Here is a 7,567-nt window from a genome sequence, read left to right as displayed (position 1 = left end):
TGCCCAGATTAGAGCGGCTGATCCCGGCCCGCCGGAGGATCTTTGCTCTCGCCGAGGTTTTATGGCTGTCTGGGCACACAGGGAAAGCTCCAGGTGCCAGATAGGGACGGGCTCAAAGATCCCGTCTGGAACAGCCTCACCCGGCAGGACCCGGAGCCCCACGCGAGGCGAGGCACAGCCTGCAGCTCTCAGCCTGTCTAGACACCAAAATCGCCTCGCCACGGCCCCAATCCCAGCACTGCAGGCAAGGAAGGGGCGAGAGGGAAATGGGGAACAGCCCAGTGGGATGAACCAGGAGCGGCGCCTCGGGCTGGAGCCTCCCCGAGCCGCTCCTGCTGCCCCAGGGACCCTCCGAGGCGCCGAGCCCACAGCCCCCGGCAGCTCCGCAGGAATCCCCCGCTGGGCTCCGGGGGATGTTTCCCTGAGGGATGACGCGGGGGAAGGGGTGGCCGGCTCGCCCACCCCACTCCGCAGCTCCGAGGAGAATTTTTGTTTTGCATCTGGGATGGGCGTTTGGAGCAGGAGCTGCAGGTGCAGAGCCCAGAGCTGGGGCTGGTCCTTCCCGATCCCTGCCCGGAGTTTCAGCATCCCGGGATGCAAAAGTTTCTCCCCACCGCTCCCTTCTCACTTACTTGATGAAGTAGAGTCCGCCGTGCATGGTGGTGTCCACCTCCCAGCCTCGGGGCAGCCCTGCGGGGACAGGCCAGCAGCGGGGTCACCCTCCCTGTGGCCCCCGAGCACCCCCGGGACCCGCAGGGTGCTGCGAGCAGGGACTGAGGAGCGATCGGGGAGTTTTGTACTGCCCTGATTGACTCTCACAACGTTCAAAGTGCATTTCTAGAGAAGTTTGAGGCCCCTCCTCACCCGAGACCACAAGAAGGAAAGGAAAATCCCCCAGGAATCTCTCCAGCTGGGGAGAGACAGCATCACCTCGTACAACCCCCCAGCCCTCCCCAGCTGCAGCCAGCAGCTCCTGGCTCAGTTTTGGGGGTGTCCTTTGCATTCCCAGAGGATTTCACTCCACATTTCCCAGCCCTGACCCCCAGGAGCCGGGCCCGAGCCTCACCTGCGCAGGAGAAGTGCCCGCTCTGGATGGAGTAGCCCGTGCCGGGGTGCACCCAGCTGGTGGATTTGGTGTCGTCGCTGCGAGGGACAAGGACAGAGGGGCTGTCAGCACCCCCGGGGGGCTGCGAAACCCCTCCCCATCTCCGGCCGAGGCTCTTGGCACCACGGGGAACTCTCCAGCCGAACGACAGGGTTTTAGGGAAGAGGGGAAGTGTCCCCAAGAGGAGAGAAACGCGAGGACAGGAGAGGTGGCTGTGCCATGGGACAGCAGCCGCGACCTCGTTTCCACCCCAAACCGAGCCCCCCACCCTTCGCAGCCCCCCGAGCACCCACCCCGCTCCCCAGCCCGGGCCGTACTCGATGAAGAAGATTCTCCCGTCCCCGCAGACGCCGTAGGTCCACCTGCCCGGCAGGTCCAGCCACTCGATGTCATCCCCCATGGGGGTGGCACGGGGGGCTCGGGCACGGAGCAGCCAGGACAGCGCCCGGCGCGGGCAGTGCCCAGCGAGGAATCCCGCTCTGTGCCCGGGAGCAAAGGCTCAGCTCAGCCCTTCCACCCCGGCTCTGTTCGCTGCGAGTAACCCGGGAGGGAGGGAAAAGGAAAAAAAAAAAAAAAAAAAGAATCCCGACCAAACCCATGGAGTTTAACCCCCTCGGAGCCGCGGTGCGCAGGGCACCCTCCCAGCCCTCCCCGTGACTCTCCAGGGCCAGCCCGTCACTGCTTCCTCCTGTGCCTACTCGCTGTAATTACCGTCAATTAACTCGAGGTGAGTAATTACGGAGTTGTTACTTCCCTCTCCTGTTCATTTGGAACAATGTCGGATTCTTCTGGCCCGTCTGATCTCGCAGCCAAGCCGTATGTAGGGCACCCTGATGATTATCTGCGGCACTTCTGGGGCTGCCCACCGGGTATTTTCTCTCTCAGCCCTCAATTAAATGTCTTTTAAGGCCAAAGGTGGGGTCTGGGAGGCACCTGGGCGGATGATTGAAGGAGCCAATTCGCCCTCCTGTCTCAGCGGCGCCTTTGCAAAGCTGCTCGTGGCACCAGCAGGGAGATCCCGGCTCGGGAGAAGCCTCAGAGGCGGAAAAAAAATAAATTCCTGGTTCCCAAAAACTCCCTGGTTCTCAAAGCAGTGATTTTAGTATTATTAAGGTCGGAAGAGACTTGCGAGATCAAACTGAACATTTGATCGAGCACCATCACGGCCACGGAAAAATCTCAGGGATTTTCCTGCTCAGTCCCCACATCAGAGCAGTTCCCCGTCGGGATTTGGGGAAACCAGTTCCCCGAAAGCTTTTCCCGGAGTTCTTTGAACCACTGGATGAGAAAAACACGTCTGGTTGGTCCATTTGGGAGAGCAGGGATGGCACCGTGGCGCTGCCACCGTCCTGGGCAGTTTTATCTGGAAAAGCCCCATTCCCTGGGCATTGTTTGACCTGGAAAACCCCATTCCCTGAGCATTGTTTCCCCTGGAAAAACCCAATTCTCAGGACATTGTTTCATCTGGAGAAGCCCAATTCCCTGAGCATTTTCACCAGGAAAACCCCCAATTCCCGGGCCATTGTTTCACCTGAAAATGCCCCATTCCCTGGACATTTTCACCTGGAAAAGCCCCATTCCCTGGACATTGTTTCACCTGGAAAAACTCAATTCTCAGGACATTGTTTCACCTGGAAAAGCCCCATTCAGTGGAAGCTGGATCAGCAGGGCTTTTTGTTTCCATGGAATCTCAGACTGGTTTGGGTTGGGACAGACCTTAAAGCTCACTCAGAGTCATGGTCAGGAACATTTTCCATATCCCAGATTAATCCAAACCCTGTCCAAGCTGGCCTGGGACACTTCCAGGGGTGGATATCCCGTTATCCACAGGGACGATCCCCTTTGGAGACTTCGCTCTGATTCCCAACACGAATCCCAAATTCCCACCCTCCCCATCCATCCGTGACTGTGCCACAAATTCCTCATTTCTCCCCCAAAGAAGGAGCAAGACGGGGAAGTGGAGGGATCTGGGACTGAGGGAAATAAATCGGGAACTCGCCTGGAGCCGGGTCAGGGCTGTGGTGACTCCCGGGATCCCCAAATTCCATCCCCTCTCCAAGGCAGGGGGATTTGCTGCCTTTTCCCGAGATTATAAAAACCTTGGGGACACCAGGAAGAGGAACGCGGGATGAGAGGGAGTGTCCTGCAGGAAAATCCACAGCCATGCACAGGGATGCTGGTTTGAGGATGAAGGTTTTGCTGCCAACAGGAGGATTTCCCATTTTCCTTTCCTTTCCCATTTTCCTTTCCTTTCCCATTTTCCTTTCCTTTCCCATTTTCCTTTCCTTTCCTTTCCTTTCCTTTCCTTTCCTTTCCTTTCCTTTCCTTTCCTTTCCTTTCCTTTCCTTTCCTTTCCTTTCCTTTCCTTTCCTTTCCTTTCCTTTCCTTTCCTTTCCTTTCCTTTCCTTTCCTTTCCTCCCAGCCCCGATGTCCCCACAGAGAAGCCACCAGCCGCCACCTCCCCCTCCCTCCACACCATCCCAAAATCTCCAAATCTCGGAGCAAAGGGAGGGAAGCAGCTGGAGAAGGGACTGGCGGTGTCAGGGAGGACACCGAGCCCGGCTTGGGGACATTTCCTGCTGGATGCGGTGGCTCAGGCGGCAGGAATGTCACAGAACCGGGCGCTGTCCCGCACAAAGGGGCGGTTGTTGCTCCCGCCCTGCATTTTCCCATCCCAAAGCTCATCCAGAGGACAAGAGGGGGGTGGCCGGGAGGAGGTGGCACCTTGGGGACAATCTCAGCGGGGGGGTGGTGGCCTCGGCGGCGGCGCTGACAGCGCGTCCCGAAGGGTTCTGGCACCACCTCCTGGACAAAACATTCCGGGAAAAAAATAAAAATAAAAAATCAAACAAACCAAAATTCAAACCCGGAATGCGGCAGAGAGGGAGGGATGCGGCGCTGCCACTGTCCCCACATGTCCCCTCCCTGACTGGAACCATGGACTGGTTGGGATCGGGAGGGTTTAAGGATCATCCTGAGGGAAGGAAGGAACAATTTTCACTTTTCGAGTGCTCCAAGTCCTGTCCAACCCGGCCTTGGACACTTCCAGGGATGGGGCAGCCACGGATTCTCTGGGAATTCTGTGCCAGGGTGTCCTCACCAGCGAGTCCCTGGCACTCCAGCTGTGCCCCTGGCACTCCAGGTGTGTGTCCCTGGCACTCCAGGTGTGTCCCTGGCACTCCAGCTGTGCCCCTGGCACTCCAGCTGTGCCCCTGGCACTCCAGGTGTGTGTCCCTGGCACTCCAGGTGTGTCCCTGGCACTCCAGCTGTGCCCCTGGCACTCCAGGTGTGCCCCTGGCACTCCAGGTGTGTCCCTGGCACTCCAGATGTGTGTCCCTGGCACTCCAGGTGTGCCCCTGGCACTCCAGATGTGCCCCTGGCACTCCAGCTGTGCCCCTGGCACTCCAGATGTGTGTCCCTGCACTCCAGATGTGCCCCTGGCACTCCAGGTAAATCCCTGGCACTCCAGCTGTGCCCCTAGCACTCCAGCTGTGCCCCTGGCACTCCCCCCTCCCCCTGCTGCAAGCTCCCAGCTGGATTCCAGTTGCCATTGCACAGCCACAATCCCGGGTGGTGGCTCCTTCCTGGCACTCCCAGGTGGAGCAGGAACTGCTGAGGAAAAAACAGAATTATCTCCTGTTCCTTCCTCCTGGAAAGGCTGGAAATTCCTGGTGATTTGGTGGATGGTGGCACGAAGGATTGGGAAGAAGAATCCAAAATGTTCTGCTGGGATTTTGTTGCTGCCCAGAGGGAGCTGAGCCTGGATCCCAGAAAAGGGGGAAAGAGAGAAAGGAAAAGAGAGAAAGGAAAAGAGAAAAAGGAAAAGGGAGAAAGAAAAAGGGAGAAAGGGAAAGAGAGAAAGGAAAAGAGAGAAAGGAAAAGGGAGAAAGGAAAAGAGAGAAAGGAAAAGAGAGAAAGGAAAAGAGAAAAAGTAAAAGGGAGAAAGGGAAGAGAAAGGGGAGGAAGCAAACGTGGCAAAATTCCACATTTCTGCCTTCTCCTGCTTCCCAGCTCCAGAAAAAATGTTTTTTCTTTATTCCAGCAGTTTTTTTTAAATCAGGAAAATCAACCCTGGGGTGTTTTAGGGATGAAAACCAAGAGGGGAAAACATGGATTGTGCTCCAAGGTGGGAATTCTGAGTAAAACAAAAATCCTTGGATTTTGCAAATTTTTTTTTTTTTTCCCAAATTTATCTTGCAAATCTCTTTATTACAATGCACAGATTAGTCCTGAACAGTTTCTTATGTACAGAAATAGAATTTTTTTTTTTTTTTAGGTAGAAAAAAACCCAACAAAGCAGCCACAAATCAAAGAAAAAAAAAGAACCAAAAATAAAACACCCATAGAAAGCCAAATCCAAACTTTCCCCCAAATGATACAAAAATAAAAATCTGAGGATCACAGTTTTGATTTAAATCCCTCCCCCCAAGTTTTGCTTCCCAAGGATTTGAAGGAATTTTAGGGGGGGAAAAAAAGAGGATGAAGAAAAGGGAAAACTCATCCAAGCAATGGGAATGATGATAAAAAAATCTGATTTTTTTTTTTCCAAAATTTTTCCCCTTTGGAAGCAGATTTCTTTTTTTAGATCCCGTGGATTGCCAAGGTTCTTCAGAGCACCAAAAAAATCTGAGTTGTCCATAAAAAACTGAAGCAGCACACTGCCAAAAATCCCAGGGATTGGGAAATCCATGGGAAAACCAAGGAGATCCAGGGGAAAATGAGTGTAATTTGTTTTATCCTCAAAAATTCCAAGAGGATTTCTCAGGATTTGAGGGTGTGATGCAAATTATAGAGGGAAAAAAATCAAATTTTTTGGGATGGGCAACAGGCTGGAATTTGAATGAACACAATTCTAATTTAATTAATCCTCTAAATTTCCTAATTGCATCATAAAAAGAGGATTTTTCAACTCAAGCTATTTCTAGGAATAATAAAAAAAAAGGATAAATTAAAAAAAAAAAAAAAGAGATTTTCAAGTCAGGTTAAAGCAGGAATAAATAAATTTCTTCCAAATTAAAAACTGAAGGAATTAAGGAGAAGTTTGAAACACTTCTAAATTTTTTTTTTCTTCTACAAAATGGAAATTATTCTGGCCAGCTGAACAAATAATTCATTTATTGACCCAACTTTGTGCAAACAATGGAATTTTTCTGGTTTTATTCCCTGCTTGGAAAATTCCCACACCAACCTCCAGCTCCAAAACCACTTTTTTTCCCCCCCACTCAATGATTTTGATGAAAATAATTTATTGTTTTTAAATTAAGAATATAAATAAAAGAGTTTTGTCCTTTCACTGAAATGTTTTTTGGTGACCTCAGTGCAGACACAAAAGAGTTAATACTGATTTTTGGGAAAGAAAACTTGGAATTTTTGCTTTTAAATTTCCTTTAATCCAAGATAATTTCCTTTAATCCAAGAAAATTATCAGGATAAAGAAGACTGGATATAAAAATTCACTTCAATCCCTCTCCCAAAGCAGAATTACAGCAAAGATTAATTAAATAATTAAGGAATTTTCTGTCTCTAAATTCAAGCATCATCCACAGCCTCATTATGTTTTTATTATTAATTGGGAGGAGGAATTTCCTAAAAAATCAAAGAATTTGTTGGACAAGCAGCCAGAACCCTCTGGAATAATCCTGGAAAAGGGAATAATTTAAATTAATCAAAGCAAAGCTTGGCTGGAATATTCAAACCTCAAAAAAAAAAAAAAAAACAAACAACTCCAGAAACACTCAAACATTGGAAAAATCCCCATAAATGGGATTTTTAAAAATGAGGCTTTTGGAAAAGCTGGAAAAACACAAAATAAAATAAAATAAAAAACTCTCACCAGCACATCCCTCAGGGAATTTCAAATCAAAACTGCAAATCCAGGGAATGAACCCCATAAATATTTCCTTCAAAATAGGTTTTGCTTTGCATTTTTTTTTTGTTATTTTCTTTTTTTTTTTTTTTTTTTCAAAGTGCAAAAAAAAAAAAAAAAAATTCCAACAGAACAGTCCCCACTTTCCCAAGGTATGGCAGGAATTTTTGGGAATGGATTGAACCCTTAAGCAGCCTGGTTATAATCAAGTGCTAATTAACAGGAATGTAATTAAAGCACCCTCAAACTTTGGAGGGAGCTGCAGGAATTTTTGATCTGGGTAACAAAGTGAAAATTTGGAATTTCAACATCAAACTGAAAGAAAAAAACCCCCAAAATAGGGAAGGAAATTCCATTTTTTCTCCCCATTTCAGCACATGCAGCTGCCACTTGTGGTTGGATCCCAAATGGTAAAAATTGCAGGAGGTGCTGGAAGGGCTCAGTCCTTTTTTGGGGGTTTTGAGGTTTTTGTATCTGGATAACAAACTGAAAATTTGGAATTTCAACAACAAACTGAAAAAAAACCCCAAAAATTGGGGAGGGAAATCTCACTTTTTCTCCCCATTTCAGCACATGCAGCTGCCACTTGTGGTTGA

The sequence above is a fragment of the Erithacus rubecula genome, assembly GCF_903797595.1.
Source record: "Erithacus rubecula genome assembly, chromosome: 26".
NCBI classification, from domain to species: Eukaryota; Metazoa; Chordata; class Aves; order Passeriformes; family Muscicapidae; genus Erithacus; species Erithacus rubecula.
The sequence above is the reverse complement of the archived record's forward strand: the minus strand, read 5'-3'. Positions refer to the sequence as shown.